General features: G+C 46.6%; 1 protein-coding gene across 1 annotated transcript in view; it reads left to right on the top strand.

The window, feature by feature from the left end:
• Positions 1–24,381, top strand: part of LOC119965205 (glutamate receptor ionotropic, delta-2-like) — a 591,162-nt gene that overhangs the window by 15,390 nt on the left and 551,391 nt on the right. The gene's annotated exons all lie outside the window — the stretch shown is intronic.

Below are 24,381 nucleotides of genomic sequence, written 5' to 3'. Positions count from 1 at the left end.
AGAGATTGCCATGGCAGGGTTGTGTGGTGTTGTGGTCGCTGTTCTGAAGGCTGGGTAGTTTGCTGCAAACAATGGTTTGAGGTTGCACGGTTGTTTGAAGGCAAGTAGTGGGGGTGTGTGGATGACCTTGGCAAGATGTTCATCTTTATCGATGACATGTTGGAGGCTGCGAAGAAGATGTCGTAGTTTCTCCGCTCCGGGAAAGGACTGTACGACAAAGGGTACTCTGTCGGTTGTGTCCTGTGTTTGTCTTCTGAGGAGGTCAGTGCAGTTTTTTGCTGTGGCGCGTTGGAACTGTTGATTTGGAACTCCCCTTTACCATTTACTTCAAAGGCAATTCTCTGGGTTTGATCGTCATTAAAAAATGACCCATCCTAATTTATTAATATCCTTTTGGGAAGGAAATCTGCTGTTGTTACCTGGTCTGGCCTACATGTGACTCCAGATCCACAACAATGTGGTTGACTCTTAAATGCCCTCTGAAAAATACCACCATGTTCAAGGGTAATTAGGAATGGGCAATAAATGCTGGCCCAGCCTGCAACGCCCATATACCTATAGCTACATATCTCTACAGTGCAGAAGGAGGCCATTCCACCCATTGAGTCTGCACCAAGCCTCTGAAAGAGCACCCTTCTAAGATACACTCACCACCCTATCTCTTTAACCCCACATAACCGTAGGACACTTAGGGGCAATTTAGTATGGACAAGTCACCTAACCCGCACATCTTTGGAATGTGGGAGGAAACTACGCACCCAGAGGAAACAAATGGACCATGGGGAAACATGCAAACTCCACAGAGTCACCCTAGGTCGGAATCAAACCCGGGCCCCGGGTGTTGTGAGACAGCAGTGCTAGCCACTATGCTGCCCCCAAATATAATACAAATATATTACAAAATATCATACAAAATAGGCAGATGGGTTGAAAACTTCTGTCCACCATCATTTATTATGTAAAATTAATTTGTGCACTTTACCTTGGTTGCTAATGAATGTGGACTGACAACACAGCATTGCTTACAATGACACTAATTTCTTAAATTCCAGGTAACTTAGAAAGTGGCTGAGTTGTGAAGTAAAATAGGGAAGATTATTTTGATTATTTTGCTTTGCATTTGTGAATAATTGTTGATGATGACAAAAGGGTGAGGAATCTTCTATTTCATAGCACTGATATCGTTCTCATTGTTAAACACACACCTATGTTTAATGTCTGTAGATTTGCCTTTATATTTATTATTCTGGTGTTGATAGACGCCTGGCTTCTGTGTTCAAATTACATGATTTAAAAACCTGTAATAATACGATGTATTTCATTGCATCTTGGAGAAGTACATGATAATAGATACTAATGGATCTGTGGATTCAAATGAACTTTTATCATTGGAGTTAATGTTGGATGTCGAGTAGTTAAAGATGGGATGCGGGAGCATTAATCAAATTTCGCAATATTGATGTGTGATAACGTGTCACATTACAATACTTTCATTACAGGGCAATTGGTTTAAAATGAGAAATTTCAACACACTGCAAACCTGGGAATAATTTTACGGTAACCAAAGAAAGGATCAATTTTAAAAAACATTTTGGCCAAGCAGGATATCTCTCCCAGAAGGCCTCAAATGTTACCCTAATGAGGGTAGTAAAAAGTGAATGAACATGGCCTGGGGTTGAAATTTTTCCAACCAGTTTTCTTTTGTTATGTGCTACTTGTTCATTCCCACTATTTAGTGCCTGCACACTCCACTATTCAGCACCTTGATCCTTTTCTCTATCTTTTTGAAAAGTAAAGTCAGTTAAGAAAGAGAAATGGCTCCGATATGCCTGCTCAATTGTTCTGTTACAAGTAACACAATTGAGACAATTATGTTTTTTAAATTTCCAATGGTCTTCTGTCCATTAGGCAGTAATCATTAAAAAATAATTCGGCCACATTTGTCCTCAGTCATACCATTTATTGCGCATCTGTCATGTTTGTGTTTCAAAATTAATGTGACTCCTATCTTTATGAATATTAGCTCATAAAGTGTCATCGTCACAGACAGGAAGGGGGTTAATTTAAACACCCCTGATTTCTCCCCTCATCACTTGTCCAGAAACAGAAAGGTGTTCTGATTTTGATTTCCCCTATTTATGATTTCCCAGTCCCTCAGTTTTGGTGTGATCCAAATTCTGTTTAAAAAAACCCACAGCAATTTCAAGATCGGGTGAATTCCGAGCGTTAGTTAATTCACACATACCCAAAACGCAGGAGGGTGTGTCGCTGTGTAGCTCTCCTGTACACTCATATGAGAAAGAGAATCAAAGATTTACAGGGCTAAGACTGCAGAGCAAAGAACTGGGGCGGGATTCTCCGCCCCTCCCCCCACTGCGGGTCGGAGAATCCCCGGGGGGCGGCGTGAATCCTGCCCCGCTGCTCCTCGCCGGCAGCCATATTCACCAGCGCCGGTTTTGGCCGGGGGGTGGGGATCATGCCATGCCAGTCGTGGGCCATTGGCAGCGACCCCCCCCCCCCCCCCCCCCGGCAATTCTCCAAGCTCCGATGGGCCGAGCGGCTACCCGATTTTGGCCAGTCCCGCCGGCGTGGATTGGACATGGTCACACACGACTCGACCTGGCAGGTAAGTTGGCTGGTGCGGTCCTCAATGGGGGGGATATGACCCCGGGGAGGGGGGGGAGGATGCCGCCATTGCCTGGCCTGCAATCGTCGGGGCCCACCGATCTGCGGGCGGGCCTGTGCCATGGGGGCACTTCTTCCTTCCGCGCCGGTCCCTGTAGGGCTCCGCCATGGCCGGCGTGGAGAAGACACCATCCTGCGCATGCGGCAGAATACACTGGCTGGTCTGCGCATGCGCTGAACCACGCTGGCGGTTCTGCGCATGCGCTAACCCGTGCAGGCCCTTCGGAGATGGCTGGCATGGCGCCAACCCCTCCGCGGCCTGCCTAGCCCCCGGAAGTGCGGTGAATTCCGCAACTTTGGTCGGCCTGACACTGGAGTGGTTCACGCCGTTTTTGACGCCGGTGTTGGGCTATCGCGCGGATTCGGGAGAATCCCGTCTCGGGTGTTTCACATGAATCCAGAGTTCCAGAATCAAAGTCCAATAGTGTATTCTTTCACAGAGGAATTACTTCACTGATGCTGGATAATTGTCCTTTCCAGTGAAGATGATTACAATGAGAGAGGCACGCAGAGATGAATTAGTCTAGTAAGCGAATTGTATAGAAGTTCCAGTAGAAACAGTGTGGATGGGGACAGGCATTCAAACCTGGACAGAGCTCCTGTCCTGTGCTGCATCTTGGTAGGGGAGGATGGCAGACTGATTTGCAGGCACCTAGACAGTATAACTGGTTCTTCCAGCTAGGTGGCTCATGTCACATGACTCGCAACTCCATCTTTGGCAAAAGGTGTATATTCCTTTGTCTGGGTTCCTGAGATTGTTAATGTTCCAACTGTTAAGAATTTGAAAGGAAGGTGGCAGAGTCCTTTGTTCTTGCAGATAACTTGTTCCTGATTGGCCTGGCTTGCCGAGGTAATTCCCTTGGAATCTGCAGTCCACAGGGCTCGTGAGTGCCTCTTCGAGATAATGAGGCACAAGTTTCTGCAATGTTGTCATACATTATTGTGTGACGGTCACAGACAGACATGACTCACTGTCCAATTAAACCATTTTAGGAATTAGCCATGATACATGTCATAAAACGTCTGTGACACCTGAGCCCTGTTAGAGCTGTAGGGAAGATGTCAACGTCTGGGTCAGTGGGATTTTGAGCCATATACCTTGGGCTGGATTCTCCGCTGTCGGGATTCTCTGTTCTGCCAGCAGGGCACCCACACACGGAGCTTTCCCGATGGCATGGAGCTGCCCACAATGGGAAACCCCATTGACCGCTGGCGAGACGAAGAATGATGCCCTATGACTTCAATTCAAAATCTAGGATGACTCACAGTTAGTGCTGATCTGTTAAATGTGCTATCCTTTAAATGAACTGTTAAACCAAGGTCTTTCCTGCCTCTCTCTGCATCAGATGGTGGTACAATCTTTTAATCCCCATTTTAAAATTCAGGTTTGTCCACCAACCACCCTTCCTACTTCACAGTTTTTTTTTAGTTTAACCTTTACTTATCCAAATAATTTCCCAATATTTATTTCACAAGAGACAATATATAGTCACACAGTTTGAAGTTTCAAGTTGGGAAAAGTATTTCCTTCAGAAAACTATTCTTTATTCAGTATAATGAAGAGAAACTTTCTAAGAAACGTTTCCATTACTCGGACCATTCTCGTAATGTTTATTGTGTTTTTCACATTTTTCTTTTAAGGAAGTGGTGGGGGTTGTGTATCAGAATGACAGATATCAGGGCATAGGACAGACTACTGAGATTAGGGCCAGAATCATATCGGGGCGAAGCAGGTCACGGCCACCGGCTGAGGAACTTGTGAGAATCCCACTTGGCCTTTTTTGGGAAAAAGCCTGCCACATCGTGTGTCACTCGGGCACTTGACAAGACAGCAGCGGAAGTTCCCCCGGGATCCAGGATACCGTGAGCTGAAGAACCAATTGCTGGGAGCTTCTAGCCAATCAGGAACTGGTGAGTCTGTTTAATGGCGGTGCCACTAGGGGGGCAATGGCCTGGAGCACTGAGAAACCCACACAATGTGAATGATGTCCCTGCCCCACTTTCTTGATGCCATGGCTCTTGATCTAACACTAAGTACATTCGAATGGGGGACCCCCTGGAAGCCTGTAAGCAAACTCAATAGTGTTTGCTTTGTATGCTCTCTGGATGGCAAGCCCCCCACTTGCCGCTTAGTGAATGCCAGTGGCAGTGGAACAAAGACCTCAAGGGGGCATTAATTGCCAACTTAAGGGCTTCAATTCGCAGAGGGGCGGGAAGGCCATCTACGGGCTCAACCAGACTTAATCGAAGTTGATGCGGGATGTTGGTGCGGTTCCCACCTGCCATTCTCCCTCCTGATTAATTATTACCATGATCTGTCCCCTCACAATGACCAGATTTTCCACAGAGTACGGCAGGAGATTCTAGTCTAGGGTTTATTTTGTGAAAGCAATGGACAATATATCGCAAAAAATTGCAGATATAAGATCAGCATTTTTCTGCTATTGAAAATTAAGCTTTCTATAGAGTGGCACTTCCCTACTGCAATTGGAGAATTAGCTTAATATGTATAACCTAAACATCTACATGGAGGTCTTCAAAGTCATGAGGTGTCTGGATGAAACAGATTGGGAAAATCTGTTCCTATTGTTTGAATGATCGCGAAATAGAGGACACCAATTTAAGGTGATTAGGAAAAGAAGCAACAGCGACATGAAGAAAAACTGTTTTCAGAGTGACTGGCTGCATTGCATGAGAATGTAGTAGAGGTAAATTCAATTGTAGCTTTCAAAAGAGAATTGGATAATTGAACTCAAGAGAGAATTTTCAATGTTGCAGGGGAGTAGGACTTGGTGAGTTACTGTTGCATGCGCTGGCATAGACGCAATGGGCTGAATGTCTGTGCTGTAGTCTTTCTATGATTCTATCTGATTTGTATTCCTGTAACTGTGCAAAATATTGACCGACATTCAGAAAAAATGTACTACGTACCTTTATATACAAACTCTCATGTGGCTTGTCACACTCAAAGTTAACTTTGACTACTCTTTTTCTCTATTAAATTGCTTGTTTGTGAAATTGGGCTTTCATAGCACTGCTGTTGCTGGCACCACGAGAGTCCCAAAGACAAAAAATGACAGATGCTGAACTGCTAGCATGATCCACATGGCAACTCAAGCATGTGCATGTGCCAGAGGCTTCAGGAGAGGCCTGATGGTAACATCAATCAGCAGTTCTGGCTGATTTGATTCATGTTTTCACAACTTTGACTGTACAGGTTCAGTGAACATCTGTGTGAATTACTGACTGCTTAACATGTGTTCAACTGCACAAGGAGGTCCATTACTAATGCTGTTAAAAGAGCCATCTATCTAACGAGCAGGTGAGGTGCTTTTGACTTACTTCTGCACTGACATAAATTGTGGTTGTACCGTGACTTGATTTTGGAGGTTTGTTTAGGTTTAGGAGGTTTGTTGAGGGCAGCACAGTAGCACAAGTGGATAGCACTGTGGCTTCACAGCGCCAGGGTCCCAGGTTCGATTCCCCGCTGGGTCACTGTCTGTGCGGAGTCTGCACATTCTCCCTGTGTCTGCGTGGGTTTCCTCCGGGTGCTCCGGTGTCCTCCCACAGTCCAAAGGTGTGCAGGTTAGGTGGATTGGCCATGATAAATTGCCCTTCGTGAACAAAAAGATGAGAAGGAGTTATTGGGTTATGGGGATAGGATGGACGTAAGGGCTTAAGTGGGTCGGTGAAGACTCGATGGGCTGAATGGCTTCCTTCTGCACTGTATGTTCTATGTTCTTTTATAAGTTAATGCATCCATTTATTAATAGAAGAGTATTTAGTCACCTTTTGACATTAAGTCTGAGGCAGGTATGAAGGCTATACTTTGTGTCTCTGCAACACAACTGAGAAATGGAACAGGAGGGGGAAGCTCTGCAAAGAGGGAGAAGCTGGAAGATTCTCCACAGAAAGTTCTATGCATCATGGGTTTTTTGACAGCAATATTCATACAGGTGCATCACCCAGGAGCAAGGCCTGGGCGGCATGGTGCCAGTGGTTAGCATTGCTGCCTCACAGCACCAGGGATCTGAGTTTAATTCCAGCCTGGATGACTGTCTGTGTGGAGTTTGCACGTTCTCCGTGTCTGTGTGGGTTTCCTTCGGTGCTCCGGTTTCCTCCTACAGTCCATAGATGTGCACGTCAGGTGGATTGGCCATGTTAAATTGCAGCTCAGTGTTCAATTATGTGCAGGTTAGTTGGGTTTTGGAGAGAAGGCAGGTGAGTGGGCCAAGGTAGGGTGCTCTTTAAAAGGGTCAGTGCAGACATGATGGGCCGAAGGGCTGCCGCCTGTACTGTTGGAATTCTACTTGATGTTCAATTCAGATTCAACAAGATTGTGGGCACCTATTGTGCCACCTCCATCAGGAGGACCTTGATGTACGGTCAATTACCACGAGATGAGAATGAAACAATCGAGGCTTTATTGCACAAGATGTTGTGCCTCCTGCAGCTGGAACCAGAATGGAAGCAGCGCAGGAGAGCATACACTTTTATACAGTGCCTGCTGGGTGGAGCCAGCAGACAGGGATTTACCATCGCACCTGTAATATACGGGCAGTGCTGTAATACATACAATATATCACTGGTGGTGTTTACCACATTCACCCCCTGTTAAAAAGGAGTCCGAGGGGGGTGACGAAAACATTATAAAATAAGTCTGTCGGGGGCTTTGACCCTTCGCCGCGATCGCCTCAGTCCTGATGGTGATGTGGTCACCTGCGACTCTGGGAACGTGTTGTCCTCGTCTTCATCATCCCTGAGTGGATCCAGTGGGAGGATGGATCCTGCTGGGGTGGGGCCTGCGGTGAGGTTCGCTGGAGGAAGGATGAGTGGCAGAGGGATGAATGAGTCAACCGGGGGGGGGGAGCGGTGTCAGGTCGGGGGTCGTGGGTGGGGACCCAGCGGGTGCAGGTCCCGGAGGGAGACTATGTCTTGGCGCCAGTCGGGGTGTGCCACATAGGCGTACTGCGGGTTTGCATGTAGGAGGTGGACTTTCTCGAACAAGGGGTCCGATTTATGACTCCGCACATGCTTCCGGAGGAGGACGAGTCCAGGAACTGTCAGCCATGTTGGAAGCGAGACCCCGGAGGTGGACGTCCTGGGGAAAGCAAATTCAGGTTCGTGAGGGGTCTGATTAGTGGCGGAACATAGGAGCGACCGGATGGAGTAGAGTGCGTCGGCGAGAACCTCTTGCCAGTGGGAGACCGGGAGATTTTTAGACTGTAGGGCCAGCAGGACAGCCTTCCAGACCATCCCGTTCTCCCTCTCCACCTGCCCGTTTCCCTGGGAGTTCTAGCTGGTCATCCTGTTCAAAGCGAAGCCCTTGCTGAGCAGGAAATGACACAGCTCATCGCTCATGAAAGAGGATCCCCAATCACTGTGGATGTAGGTGGGGAAACCGAACAGAGTGAAGATGCTGTGCAGGGCTTTGATTACGGTGGCAGAAGTCATGTCGGGGCACGAGATGGCGAAAAGGAACCGGGAATACTCATCAATCACGTTGACGAAGTACACGTTGCGGTCGGTGGAAGGGAGGGGCCCTTTGAAGTCCATGCTGAGGCACTCAAAGGGGCGGGAGGCCTTCACCAGGTGCGCTCGATCTGGCGGTAAAAGTGCGGCTTGCACTCTGCGCCGATCTGGCAGTCTCTGGTGATAGTCCTGACCTCCTCAGGCTGCCTCTTCAAACCTTGGCTCCTTCCAGCATAAATTGTCAAAGACTTCTAAATTTGGGGTATTTTCACACATGTTAGACTTTGCCCCAGCATTGCTGCAGCCCACTGTGGTGTGATTCACTACCTGCTGATTTTAATAGTGCCAATATCTGAGCTGGTGGTTGAGAGTCCCCACTCAAATAACCATGATTCTTCATCAGTGGTGTGATGTTTCTCACTCTCTTTCTCCTGAGGCTGCATTGATGGGGCAGGAAGTAGTCCTTGGATATTTAAAATCAGATAGGGAATATTGAGATGAGGGAAGGTGGAGTGAGGTGGGATAGAAAACAAACAGTCCTTGGTCACACCTCTGCGGCTGGCACTACATGCCAGAGGGTGAAATAGGAGTTTTGATGGGGCATAAAGTAGGAACATCCCATTATCTTCTTTGTTCTCAGTGATGCCAGTCACAGTTGGATGTGTCATTTGGGGCACCATCTTCTCCATAGGGCTCAGGTTTTGCAGGCATGCCAATCTCTGGCGGCTTCTGCTCTGCTCCCTTCTACTTTGTGCCAGATAGAGAAGAATGCCAATGTGTTTTAAAGGAAGTATGTCATATCAAGGCAGCCTGAGATGGGAGTGAGGCAGGCATTACTGATGGGTGTGACATGTATTGACCAATGTAAGGAGTGAATCCTGAATCTGAGGGATGGCTGAGTCTTGGAGGGTCATGCATTGAGCAGCGTGAGAGGTTGGTGATATGGTGTGGTGGGTAGAAGATGTCATACAAAGATGCATTCACTCACCTTGAACACCCATGTCGGCTCTTTTTAACTTTTTCTGAGAGTGCTGTTTTCTGCACCAGATTCTTTACATTGATCTTCCTAGCTCGTTGCTCCATTCAATTCAGGTGTTCCTTTAAGGCTCCTGCCCCTCTCCCCCACAATGTGGAAACATGGGTGCGCGGCTTCCATTGGCTTCCATTATTAAGGCCTCCAGCGTTGCCTTTGTGAACCTCGGAGCATTCTCTCTCCCCTTAAGCACCATTCTCTGCCCATTGTAGTAGTGGAAGTCAGCAACAGCTTCCTGTAGTGCCTCCAGTGACGTACAGCCTCCACAATGGCTTGTGCTTCCTTTTCGACCGAGAAGTGTCGAAGTTCTGAAGCGGAGAGGGTTCGGGAGAAAAATGCGACTGGTCTCCCTGCCTGATTCAATATGTCTGCAAGAGCGACCTCTGAGGCATCACTCTCAATCTGAAAAGGGACGGATTCATCCACCGCCCGCATGGCCGCTTTGGCGATGTCCTCCTTGATGCAGTTGAAGGCCTGGAGGGCCTCAGCCGACAGGGGGAAAAGTGTGGCCTTAAATAGTGGACGGACTTTGTCCGCATATTGAGGGACCCACTGGGCATAGTATGAAAAGAATCCCAGGCACCGTTTGAGGGCCCTGGGACCATGAGGGAGAGGGAGTTCTAAGAGGGGGCGCATACGGTCCGGGTCGGGGCCCAGGACTCCGTTTTCCACGACATAGCCGAGGATGGCTAGCCTGGTCGTGCGGAAAACGCATTTCTCCATGTTGTAAGTGAGGTTGAATTTCTGGGCCGTCTTGAGAAATCGATGGAGGTTGGCATCGTGGTCCTGCTGGTCATAGCCGCAGATGGTGACGTTATCCAAGTACGGAAACGTGGCCCGCACCGCGTACTGGTCCACCATTCGGTCCCATCTCGTGCCCGCTGTGTCGCTCCGGCTGTCGAGCGCACGGCACTTGGCTCCGTACTAGCCCCTGAAGAAGGGGTAAATGTCTGGGCCTGGAGGCCCATTGGCGCCGCCGTTGCCCGCACCGGTTTTGACGCCGGCGTCAACACTTTGCCAGGACTTCAGAGAACACTGGCCCATATTTATTCGGAGAAATGCAATCCATTGATAAGGCAATGAAATGAAATGAAAATCGCTTATTGTCACAAGTAAGTTTCAATGAAGTTACTGCGAAAAGCTTCTAGTCGCCACATTCCGGCGCCTGTTTGGGGAGGCTGGTACAGGAATTGAACCGTGCTGCTGGACTGCCTTAGTCTGCTTTCAAAGCCAGCTCTTTAGCCCTGTGCTAAACCAGCCCCTGAGGGGCATGTTCATTATAGCGCAGAGATGTTTCATTGATTGAACTAATCTTAACTTGTCATAAATGTCAAATAATACCTTTTAAAATCCAATTCAAATCTTCAAACAGTGGGGGTTGGACAAATTAGCATAAGAAATTAGGGGCAAAATTCTCCGACCCCCAGCAGGGTCGGAGAATCGCCCGGGGGTGCCTAAAATCCCGCCCCCGCTGTGGCAGAGATTCTCCGCCACCCGGGAAGTGGCGGGGGCAGGAATCTCGCCACTCCGATCGGAGAGGCCCCTGCGGTGATTCTCCGGCCCGGATGGGCCGAAGTCCCGCCGCTGGGAGGCCTCTCCTGCCGCCGAGGTTTAAACCACCTCTGGAACGGCGGGCTCAGCGGCGCAAGCAGGCCCCCGGGGTCCTGGAGGGCGGGGGGCGATCGAACCCCTGGGGGTGCCCCCACAGTGGCCTGGCCCGCGATCGGGGCCCCCCCTCAGAGTCCGGGCCAGTGCCCTGGCTGCTCTATTTTCTTTCGCGGCCGCCACGGCCTCCGCCATGGCGGAAGCGGAAGAGAACCCCACATCGCGCATGCACCGGCAGTGACGTCAGCGGCCAGCTGCCGCTGACGTCACTGCCGGCGCATGCGCGGACCGGCGAAAGCCTTTCGGCCAGCCCCACTGCCGGGGGCGCCGGTTTTTTGCGCTGGTCCTCTGGTGGCAACCACTCCGGCGCGGGGCTGGCCCCCAAAGATGGGGAGAATTCCCTGAGTGACCCCTGAGTGGTTGGCGCCACTCCCCTACTCCGGGACCCTCCGTCACGCCTGGTAGGGGAGAATGCCGCCCGAGATCTGTAAAACTTTCCCTTCAGTTCACCCATTATTAAATAAAACAGTTTGGCAATTCTTATTTGGCCTTGTTTCATTGGACATGATTCAACGGCAATGAAAGAGTACCGTGCTGTGTGTGTTTAGCTGAATGTTTCTTGCCGCTTGCAGTGCTGTTAAAGACCGGGGCTGGATTCTCCGTCTGGGAGACTAAGTGCTGACACCAGCGGAGCATGTGTGGACTTTCACAACCAAAAAATCGGCATGAAACACTCACTGGTACCGCGCCGAAAATGGCCAGAGAACGGTCGGGTCCCGGGCTGGGCGTCAACCCAACCGCGAACTGTGACCCCACAGCCCACCCTCTGGCAACGCCCCACACGTCCTCCCTAGTAGATGCCCCGCCGGCCAGCAGCATGGATCCTGGCCGAGGGTGGCGGCGCTGGACATAGTCTACAGCTTGCATGCCGGGCCTCCACAGCTTGGGACCACACTTGGTCCACGCTGTCGGGAAATCGGCCCATCGAGGGCGGAGCAGCGTGGGTGGCTTGGCCAATGATGCCAGTTTGGAGGGGGCGGAGCATGGCGGACCGGCATCAAACCAGCGCCATCCCATTTCAGGCTTGGAATCCATTCTCTGCCCGATTGCTGATCATGATTTTGGTGTCGGGCCACAGAGAATCCCGCCCCATGCACATAAACAGGACGCTGCTTCATTCTGCGGCATCAGTGAGGAATGCCGTGCCGAGGCTGCACTCAGTCCCATTTCCTGCATTAATGAAGTCTGCCTGTCAGTGCAGGAGGTAGGCTGACACCCTTGCAGTGCCCCCACCAGCTTGGCAGTGCCATGGTGGCACACAGGTGGCCCTGCCAGGGTGCCTGGGTGGTATTGGGGTACCAGGGTACCACCCTGCCCATAGCCCAAGCATCCAAGGGCTCGTGATCACCTGGGAGACGTCCCCCCCCCCCCCCCCCCCCCCCCCATGCATCCAATTATTTGTGTGGAACTGAAGTGTTTCAGTGAAGGTTAAAAGTTCACTTCGGTTGAGGTTTGATAACTATTTCCTAATTTCTGCGTCGGACAAAGCTATCGTGACAGAATCTAAAATTGTGACTATTTTCGATTTATTTTCCATCCCCATTATCAAAATGGCGGAATCTTTCTACAACTGTGGAACGGTTTGTCGCGTTTTACAGATCTAATTTCTTATGCTAATTTGTCCAACCCCCACTGTTTGAAGATTTGAATTGGATTTCAAAAGGTATTGTTTGACATTTATGACAAGTTAAGATATGGGTTTTTGATCTGACACCAATGGTGTCCTGCAGTGCTATGTAGTCTGCTGTTGCACTCGTCTTTTATGCTTTAGATCTCTTGTCATAGCAACTCCATGCAACAATCAGCGAGTAGTATACAAAGACATGACTCAATACACAGGTGTTTCCTGCAGAAGGAGACTTTTACTTTCCCTAAATTCCTCCAGTAACTCAAAATATAAGGCGTTCAGTGCCTCCTGCCTTCTCCAAAGATCTGGGTTCTATTAACTGCACTCATATTTGCATGTATGTCTGCTGAGAATACGTCAAATAAGAATTGTAACAAGAAAGGTTTCTAATGCGCGAGAGACTTGTGTTGCCAAGAATATCACAAATGTCTGTGCTAATTGACTCGTTATTTTCTTTTCAATCTTTGCAAGGTCTGGTCCAGGAAGAATTAATTGGTGGAACATATCAGAATAAAACGCAACTTAATAGGGCACTTCTTTCTGGCCCAACAACGGTGTTTATTTAGCATCTTTAAACAGGAAAAGAAATGTGCTAATGCTTTTCACAAAGACATAATTTATGTATGATATCCCAAAGAAAAAGCTATTAGGAGGGGTAACCAAATTCTTCAACAAAGGGTGATTTTAAGCAGTATCCAAAAAGAGTAGAGGTGTGTGGCAAGGCCAAAGAGCTAAAGGAGGCATTTTATTTTTATTTATTCACGCGATGTGAGTATGACGAGCAAGGTCAGCATTTATTGACCATCATAATTGCCTTGAGAAAGTGATTGTTAAGCACATTGTTGAAATTCTCTGGTCCATGAAGCGTTGGTACATCCACAGTGCTATTAGCGAAGGAGTTCCAGAATGTTAACCCAGCAACCGTGAAGGAATTGTAATGTATTTCTAGATAAGGATGGTTTGTGCTTGGATAGTGTTGTGTTCTCTAATTTGCTTCACCTGGATGGTTTGGATGCGTAGTGTTGAATAAAGAACACAAAGCTTTTTAATGAACAAAACTATAAATTTATCACACTACCAACTAAGATTCATTTACATTCTGAAAGTAGAAGGTTTTTATATTAAACTATGCTATCTCAACTGCAGAACTCTCAAGTGCACAACTTTCCCTCATGCCTCACTAATTGCTGTCTATCTCTTCTTCTTCTTCGTGATCATCTGTTTGACCCACAAGGCTTAGCCCCAACCCTTATGAGGGTGGCATGTGTCGCAGTGGTTAGTTCTGGGACTATGGCGCTGAGGACCCGGGTTCAAATCCTGGCCCTGGGTCACTGTCCACGTGGAGTTTGCACATTCTCCCCATGTCTGTGTAGGTTTCACCCCCACAACCCAAAGATGTGCAGGTTAGGCGAATTGGCCATGCTAAATTGCCCCTTAATTGAAAAATCAATAATTGGGTAGTCTAAATTTGTGAAAAAAAATGACCCATCCTTTATATATTTATGGGACTAGCTCCCTCTAGTGGCTGTCTGCATATATTTCATTAACTTTTGCATTGCCTTCATTTATGATAATATGACTGATGCGACCATCAATTCACACAAGACGATTAGTAGAAGTGAACAGTGGTTTTAATAAGCTAGATCTGTGCCTGCCTGCGACTGCTCTGTACTGAGTGCCGTCTACAGGCTGCAGATTTATATACCACCCCCGAGGGGGCGGAGCCACAGACGGAGCCCACAAGGGCATCAACATAATACAATACAATATAGTGGAGTATTGTAGCAGCAATACGTTCACCACATTCACCCCCTGTTAAAAAATTGAACTCCAGTGGGGGTGAAGTGGGCTCGCAGATCGAGTCTTTCCAGCGCCTTGATCGTTCTCTGTGATTGCCTCAGCTCCGGCGTCGCTGCGGGCACGGGTGTTCGGCTCATTGACTCTGGGAGTGTGTCGTCTGGAGCTTCATCACCTTGGGTCGGCGATGGGGGGAGGAGAAGTGTAGGCCGTGTAGGGGCGGGGCGGTGTGCGGTGTAGGGGGGGCGTAGGTGATGGTCGCTGGGGAACCGGCAGGTGTCAGATCCCAGAGGGAGACTGTATCTTGTCGGCCGTCACGGTGCGCCACGTAGGCATACTGAGGGTTGTCAACACTGACTCCTATATACACATAGTTGACAATAAACATATAATCTACACTCATCTACTACTAATCTCTACACTATTACATTAACAATAACCTGCTGTCACTCACGCTATATCTTTCCTTCAGTCTGTTCTCTAGCTTTCTCCTCAACCTTTCACCCACAAGGCTTAGCAACAATGTCTTATATACTTTTACATCTAGTGCCCTCTAGTGGTTGATCTAGACATTTCATTAACCCTTGTATTCCTTACAATTATGATAAAGTCACACTCCTCACTCCCCCGCTACCTGGCAAGGTGCACACCAGTGTCAGGGTGACACTGCCAGGGTGCCAGGCTGGCAGTGCCAAAGTGCCCTGATCCAAGAGGGAGTGCCAGGGTGCCGCTCCACCCATCCCCAACCACACAGGTGTCTCCAATGACCCTGAAAATTCCCCCAGGTGCCGTCACGACTGGTTCACGTTTGTGTGAACAAGTACTAAATGATGCCTTGGCAAGGCCTCTCAGGCACAGCCAGTGACTCCTGGGCATCGGATGAATTTGGTTTCTGGGTATTTAAATGAGCTGTAAGGCTCAATTAAATATGCAGATCTGGACCTTACACAGCAAGGGCGAGATCCAGATCTCGCCAGGCAAAGCGAGTCAAGTGACCCGCGATCGGCCTGGGGCAGAGACTAATTTGGAGCTTGCATACGCTTCACCCATTGCACCTTGATCTACACTGTGGTAAAGGTTGGTTTCTTAAAGAAATGGCAAATAAAGGGATTTGGGAAATGGTGCATGGTTTGCATGGATTAAATGTAGATTGTTTGGAGAGGGATTGATCACTAACATTTTAGTAACACAGTAAGAAGTCTTACAACACCAGGTTAAAGTCCAACAGGTTTGTTTCAAACACGAGCTTTCGGAGCACGGCTCCTTCTTCAGGTGAATTTTAGTAACAAACAGCTCTTATGATTTTAAGATTTAGGTAAGGCTGACTTGAGTGCAAGGAGCCAGAGCATATACATGGTAAACTGGGAAAATCTGTTATGGGTAAAACAACAGAAGGCAGGTGTTCAAAAGGAAACTTTTTAAGTTGATACACCAGTTTGCACATCAGAGGCAAAAGTTCTTCTTGCCATAAAAGCATATTAATGACGAAGGGACAACATAAAACTAAAAGAAAAAGAACAGCAAAAAACAAACGGATCCTGGCAACAAAGTTCAACAAAGTTGACAGGTGTAAGGACTCCAAAAAGGGAGCATGAAAGGAAACTTGAAAGGAATATCAAAGTCAAACACATTTTTATAAGAATATTAGGAAAAGTAGGGTGGTCAGGATAATGTGGACACCTTGAAAGCTGATATTGTCAAATAAAATAAGTGCCAGATGGCACTTCCAGGGTCCAGGATGGCAGTGTCAGGGTGCTCAGGTCACACCAGCCATGCCAGGATATCACCCTGCCTAAAGGGCATGAATGTAGGGGCCTCACATCCCCTAGGAGACCCCCACAAGGTGCCTTTCCGTCTGGTCCCTATTTGTGGAGACCAGTACCAAATGGCGCTTGGCCGAGATCTCCGAGGTGAATGGGGATAGATATGAATGCCTCGGGTACCTTGGGAAACTGCACATTAATGTGAAACTAGCTATCTGGCTTTAACATGCAGATTTGCCAAAAAGTGATTCTGCCCACAACAGGCAGGATTTACATTGCAATGTCTCCTAGCTTCTATCGGCCACGCTGCACTGCAGCAAGCTGCTTTTTGGGCGTAGTGTGCCGTTCGATTGCCTCCTGGATTGGGGATGGGGATTTGCCAAAAATAGTAGTAACGGAGAAAATGTTAGCACTGGGGACTGACACATCTTCAGGACCAGATGTCTTCCATCCCTAGGTGTAAAAGAAACTGGATGAGATCATTGCAGATGCCCCAAAGTTCTCTCATTTGGGAACCAATCTCTTAGGCTGTGCATGTCAGCTATGTCAGAAAGGTGAGAGGGTCAATCCAAGAAATTAAGCGAACATCTATTTTTGATAAATTACTGGAATGTACGCTTTTGGATACAGGGACTGAAAATATTGAAAATGTTAACCTGATTGGAGACAACAGGTATGAATTTGCAAAGGTGTAGGTTATAAGGAAAAGATCCTTATAAGAAATGTATATGGTAACTTGTGGCTTGATTCGGAAGATGTGGGTGGAGTTTTCAATGATTACTTTGGTTCTGTCTTCACTAAGGAGAGGTATAATTCAGACATTCTAGTTACGGAGGAATAGTGTGAAATATTAGATAGGAGAAGCATGATGAGAGAGGAAGTACTTGGGGGAGGGGGGGGGGGGTCTGGAATCCTTAAAGGTGGATGTATCACCTGGGCCAGATGATTTGTATCCCAAGCTGTTGGGAGAAGCCAGGGAGGAAATAATGGATGCTTTGAGGACTATTTTCCAATATTTGTTGGATACAAGTAAAGTACCAATGGATTATAGGTCTGCAAACATTGTACCATTATTCAAAAAGGGTGTGTGGAATGGGCCAGAAAACTGGTCAGGCCAATCTGACTTCAGTGGTGGGCACATTATTGAAAACAATTATGAGATATAGGATAAACTGGCATTTAGAAAGGCATGGAATGATCAAGGATAGTCAGCAGCATTTTGTCAGGGGAAGATCATGTCTTACCAACTCAATAGAGTTTTTGAGGAATTAACAAGGAGGGTTGATGAGGGTAGTGCGGTGGATGTTCTCTGCATGGAATTCAATCAGACATTTGAAAAGATCCCACATTGCCGACTGGTCAGAAAAGTGAGATCTCATGGGATACAGGGGAAGGTGGCAAATTGGATCCAAAATTGGCTCAGTGACAGAAAACAAAGGATAATGGTCAATGAGTGATTTTGCAAATGGAAAGCGGTTTCCAGTGGTGTTCCACTGGTCTCAGTGTTGGCGCCTTGTTGTATATAATAATTATTTAGACTTAACTGTGGGTGGAATGATTGGGAAATTTACAGATAACACAAAAATTGGCCCGGCAGTTGGTAGTGAAGAGGATAGCTGTCAACTCCAGAATGATATCAATGGTTTAGTTGAGTGGGTAGAGAAGTGACAAATGGAGTTCAATTCAGAAATGTGTGAAGAAATGTATATTGGGAGGGCAAACAACGCAAGGAAACACTCTATAAATGGGAAGATATTGAGAAAGGTTGAGAAAGTGAGAGACCTTGGAATTCTTGTCCACAGGTCATTTGAGGTAGCAGGACAGATGGGCAAGGTGGTCAAGAAAGCATATGGAATGCTTTCCTTTATTGGGTGAGGTACTGAATACAAAAGCAAAATGTAATGATGGAACTGTAAAAAATGTTGGTTTGGCCACAATTAGCTTTGCGTAAAGTTCTGGGCACCTTATTACAGGAAGGATATAATTGCACTCGACAGAGTGCAGAGGCGATTCAGAAGAATGTTGTAAGTGCTCGAATTGCAGCTTTGAGGACAGATTGGATAGACTGTTGTTTCCCTTAAAACAGATGAGGCTAAGGGCTGACCTAATTGAGGTGTACAAAAATATGAAGGGCCACAGACAGTGTCTACAGGAAAGGCTTGTTTCCTCTAGCTGAGGATTCAATTACCAGGGGCCAAAGATTTAAGGTGATTGGTGGAAGGATTCAAGGGGACACGAGGAAACACTTTTTCACCCAATGGGTTCTGGACATTTGGAATTCATTGCCTATGTTGGTTGAGGCTGAAATGCTCAACTAATTTAAAAGGTACCTGTATCTGCATCTGAAATGTTGTAAACTGGAAGGCTATGAACTATGAAGGCTGGAAAATGGAATTGAAATGAACGGCTAGTTTATTTTTTTCTCTTTGTTGGCCAGCGCTGATATGATGGGCAGAATGGTCTGTTTCCACACCGTAACTTTCCTATAGTTCTAAGCCTTGTGATCTTTGAAGAGGGGACTAAAATAGCAGATAGGCATTATCTATGGATGTTATTCATATGGACTTCCAGAAGTCATTTTTTAAAAATTCCTCATGAAGTTGAGGCAAATTACTGGCCTCATTAGGAAATGATAATTTGATCAACTTTCTTGAGTTATTAATGTGAACTGAAGGGGTAGGTGCACCATCATTTTTAACACGCATGACTTTGTGCCCTTATCTGTCCTCAGCATAGCTTGCTTTCCCACCTATTTGTGTCTCATCAGTAGGGGTTGGCTATAATTCACTTGATACCTTTACCCAAGTCATGAATAGAGTATTGATAATGAAAAATGAAATGAAAATCGCTTATTGTCACATTCCGGCGCCTGTTCGGGGAGGCTGGCAAGGGAATTGAACCGTGTTGCTAGCTTGCCTTGGCCTGCTTTCAAAGCCAGCGATTTAGCCCTGTGCTAAAACAGCCCAGCACTGATCCCTGTGGCACCCTCTACATTTGTCAACCTGCAAATGACCCATTCATCCTCGTGCTCTGTTTCACATGTTAGCCAATCCTCTGCCCATATACCATGATCTTGTCCAGTCTATCTTTAATGTGGCACCTTTGTTGAATGCCTTTTGGAAATCCAAATACATTGATTCCCCATTATCCCCCCTGCCTGTTGCATCCTCAAGGAACATGATTTCCCTTTCGTTAAACCATGTTGACTGCTTGTTTGTATTAAGATTTTCTATATGTTTTGATAATACTTCCTCAGTAACAGATTCTGGCAATTTTTCCAATAATAGACGATAGGCTAGCTGGACGAGAGTTTGCTGTTCCTGTCTCCCTCCTTTCTTGAATAGGAGTGTTAACTTGCAGTTTTCAATCTGCTGGGATCTTTTCACAATCTGGGAAATTTTGGAGGATTACAACTAACACATCCACTTTCTGCATCCATTTGTTTTAAGATCCTTGAATGCAGGTCTTGCTTGTTAGCCCTCAGTTCCATTGTTTTTCTAGTACTTTTTAATTACTGAAAGTGATTGTTTTAAGTTCCTCCCTCCCTTTTGTCCCTTGATTGTCTGTTATTCTGTGCTATTTATGCCATTTATCATGATTCAAAATATTGGTCCAAAGTCCCTGCCATTTTCTTATTTCCAATCCCTTAATGCTACATTGCGAACATTCCATAAACATACTATCTGCCCTGTTAGTGGGATGTGTAAATGCCTGTGGCTCCCATTATTTGTTTAATTCCCAGCCCTGATACTTAATTATGTCTCTAGTTTCTGTTATTTAATTTCTGACCTCCCATTCCATTTATTTAATTCCTGTTATCTTTATTTCTTTTTTGGCAACACGATTTATTTAATTCATAAAAAAGCCAAGGGTACCTGATGGCTCACCTGCTCAACTCTAATATCACTATTTAATTACAGTATTCCCATGACTCACTTTAACAATGGCAAGGGAGATTTATATAACAATAAAACTCTTTCCTATAGCATGCAAATGCTGCAGTTCTCCCACTCACACTTCAGATTTCATAATTTCATAATTTAGCATATCTTATGACTCATATATGTAAAGTCACAGAATAATTAACTATGGAGAACAAAACTGATCATATTAATGATTTTTCGGGCCCCTTCCCAGTTACCACAGCCTGAGAAACATCTGTTTACTAGTTGATCTCACTGTCTGCCTTTCAGCCACCTCTATCCATATTGCTGTGTTCTCTTTTATGCCTACTGTGACATGTTATAGGTCGATGTAAACCCAACTTTATTGCATATCAATCTTCCATTATTCTTTCTCAGAAACTAATGCTGGTGAGTCAGAGATGGGGGGGGGGGGGGGGGGTGCCTTTTAAGTTGTGGTGCTTTTTAAATGGTGCCCCAATGATCAAACACCCTAACACACTTATTGAAGGGACCTCGAGCTCACTACACCCCACCACATGGGCAGGGCACCCCAGAGCCCAATGCCCAGCATGGAAACACTAGCACCTGGGCAGCTTGGCACTGCCAGCCTGGCTCCCTGGCAGTGCCCCTGCCAGATAGAGTGAATATTCTACTTCTTATCCAAATCAAGGGCCAAGCATGTGGAGCATCCTTGACTTTTTAAACATTCAGTAGAACTCTCTGATTTGGCTGCCAGCACACAAAGGTGGTCACCATTATTGCACTTCTCCAGGCATGGATCACTTACCTCAAGCAGAGAAATAAACATATCTTCTCAAGTTGTACCGGGACCTTGTTGTTGCAATAGGGGAGCCACTGCAGGCAGATAAGTAGGAGGTAAAATAAATTAATACTGAGGAGGAAATGAACTGATCAGAGATTTTAACATGATTATATGATGGAGAAGTCATAGAATCCCTACAGTGCAGAAGGAGGCCATTCAACCTATCATGTCTGCACCAACCCCTCAAAAGAACACTCTACATAGGTCATCTCCCCCGCACTATCCCATAACGTCATGCGTTGATCATGGCCAATCCACCTAACCTGCACATCTTTGGACTGAGGGAGGAAACGAGAGCACCCGGAGGAACCCCACGCAGACACGGGGAGACCGTGCGTCACCTAAGGCCAGAATTGAACCAGATCCCTGGAGCTGTGAGGTAGCAGTACTAACTACTGTGCCACCATGCTGCCCAACTGCGACTGAGTGCCACCTCGGTGGGTCATTCTCTGCTGAGGCCTAGTAAGAAATAGTGCCGTTGGATAGTTCCACGAACGTTCTGCTAGTCCCACACAGAACGGACTCTGTTTTTTTTTGGTTAGATCCTGCCCTACATGTTTCCAATCCTAGCTGAAATTTCCGGTCTATCCTCATTATTATTTATTCTACTACCAATATAATATCTATTGTTGATAATTGGTAGGCCTCACTTATTTCCTCTTTGAACAAAGGTATGTAGTTTGTCATCCTTCTGCTGTCTGGAATAGTTTCTATCTCTTAACACATTTTTAAATAGCACGTTTAATCCCTTTGCTACTTTAATCCCTTTGCTACCTTATCACTTCTCGAGGTGTGCACATCTATCTGCTGCTTTTGCAGCTGCGGCTTAGTCAGTCAACCAAAGAGGTTGGTAATGAGCTAGAATGGGCATTGGGATGGGTGGAGGTGCATTAGTTGGCATGGAAGGTATGAGGGCCCATTGGGGGTAGGTAAAGGGCAAGAGTTGGCATGGATGGGGCATTGAAAATGGGTGAGTAAATGTAAGGGCTACAGGATCTAATGCAACTGGGTCAAATTCGAGAGCACTAAGGCAGGCCTTTTCACCAGATGGACTTGGAATCTCCTTGGTAGCTGCCTCTCAACCCCCCTTTTCAGGGGGCGGTGGATGCAAATCCAACATGCAGCTGCACCCACATCGCCGTCACCACCACTCACCCCCACTCTCCCCACCACCACCGGATTGAAAAGTGCATCTTTCATAAGGCACATTTTCCTAATGTGGGAACTCTGAGTTGGGAAATATTCTAATTCCTGTCACCCATCTCTAAGGTGAAAATCCAGCCAAGAGGGCATTTCAGAAGTTATTAGGACCTGAAACACTGTTCGCAGGGTACTTAGAGGGGAATAGGCAAACTTTAACTTTTCTTGATGGTTTTGTGTATGTAGATAGATTATAGTACATAGAAGGGAAGTGTACAGTAACTTCACACCATCCAGTTTTTTGAACAAGGTGTTGTTTTCTGTAAGATTTGGAAGAAGCAAGGTATTTAAGACAGAACCTTCCAGATTCCCATATTTAACTGTGTGTGTGGTCACCAGATGTTATTGTCCAATTTCTGCATACTCAATTGCAAATACTGTTACCCTCATTGCTGTTCCTAGAGAAAAATCTGGTCCATTAACCTGTTTGAAAAATGGTCTAAAAGTACAATCATAGAATTTACAGTGCAGAAGGAGGCAATTCGGCCCATCGAGTCTGCACCGGCTCCGGGAAAGAGCACCCTACCCAAGGTTAACACCTCCACCCTATCCCCATAACCCAGTAACCCCACCCAACACTAAGGGCAATTTTGGACACTAAGGGCAAGTTATCATGGCCAATCCACCTAACCTGCACATCTTTGGACTGTGGGAGGAAACTGGAGCACTCGGAGGAAACCCACACACACACGGGGAGGATATGCAGACTCCATACAGACAGTGACCCAAGCTGGAATCGAACCTGGGACCCTGGAGCTGTGAAGCGATTGTGCTATGCACAATGCTACCATGCTGCCCCAAATCATACACAGTTTATAATTAATAGATGTACGTTATACTGAAATGAAATGAAAATCACTTATTGTCATGAGTAGGCTTCAATGAAGTTACTGTGAAAAGCCCCTAGTCGCCATATTCCGGCGCCTGTCCGGGGAGGCTGGCACGGGAATCGAACCGTGCTGCTGGCTTGCTTGGTCTGCTTTAAAAGCCAGCGATTTAGCTGAGAGAGCTAAACCAGCCCCTCGAGAGCTAAACCAGTACATTTGATATGCTGTAATAAATACTTAAAACACATTTTTTCTGATGGGAAAACATGCATCCTGAGCTAACTTTGGATAGAATATCCTACCTAGAGGAAGTTGGCAGTGCTGATCTGGACTGGAAACAAAAACAGTGAGAAAGGACGAAGAAATGGTAAAAGGAAGGAATTTAAATAGCGTTAACTACAAGATGAAAATTCAAATTTCCATTTGAGTATCAAAAGATTGAAGAGTCTTAAATCTTTGCACACTTCTGATGTACCTACTGTGCTAATCAAGCAATGGGATTGTATTGTTTGTACATTATTAGTGTTGAATATCTTGTAAAAATATTGATCACCGAAATACTTCCTTCAAATTTGGTAATGCGAAGGAATATAGTCTAAGTGACTTCAATGAAAATAATTTATAATTGTATAGTGCTGTAAATCACCCCTGTGTTGGATTTTACAGAGGTGGACTGCATTGTTTACCACTCCCCCCCCCCCCCCCCCCCCCCCCCCCCACACCCTCTGAATCAATTGGCAGCCAACACAGCTGCTAGAAACCCAACCCAAAGCCATAATGCACCGACTGTACCAAAAAAGCTCACAGTGGGACTTGTACCCCTCAGTGACCAGGAGGTTCCACCTAGTCTCGGCAGTGCCAGAGCTCAGTAGTAAGGGCAGCACGGTGGCACAGTGGTTAGCATTGCTGCCTACGGCGCTGAGGACCTGGGTTCGAATCCCGGCCCTGGGTCACTGTCCGTGTGGAGTTTGCACATTCTCCCCGTGTCTGCGTGGGTTTCACCCCCACAACCCAAAAGATGTGCAGGATAGGCGGATTGGCCACGCTAAATTGCCCCTTAATTGGAAAAAATAATTGGATACTCTAAATTTTAAAAGAAAAATTTAAAAAAAAAAGGCTCAGCAGCGGACACTGCCAGAACTGCAAGGAGGAGCAGGAAGAAGAGCAATAGCTGCCGAGGTCTCCGGTGTTCAGGGCACGGAGTGATCCAAGAGCCCAGGGAGACAGAAGAGAGTGATGGGGAGCCTGTTTTGAAGGTTACGTGGTGAGGAACAAAGGGGGGGTGGGGCTTTCACATCTGGTTTGGGGCAAGGGGGGCACTCGCTGAATTATGTGACCTCTTCCCCCAAGCTCAAAAAATGAACTGCCGACACCAAACATGTTATAGTGGGGACAGCATAATATCCTGGGCAGTTGACTTGGTATCAAGCTAAATATCATTAAGGTATTTACTGATGAAGGAACTGCGCTCCAAAAGCTAGTGATACCAAATAAACCTGTTGGACATTAACCTGGTGCTGTAAGACTTCTTATTGTGCCCACCCCAATCCAACACCACATCATAGCTAAATATCAGTACCCTCC

Source organism: Scyliorhinus canicula, chromosome 4, assembly GCF_902713615.1.
Source record: "Scyliorhinus canicula chromosome 4, sScyCan1.1, whole genome shotgun sequence".
Classification (NCBI taxonomy): Eukaryota; Metazoa; Chordata; class Chondrichthyes; order Carcharhiniformes; family Scyliorhinidae; genus Scyliorhinus; species Scyliorhinus canicula.
The sequence above is the reverse complement of the archived record's forward strand: the minus strand, read 5'-3'. Positions and strand labels throughout refer to the sequence as shown.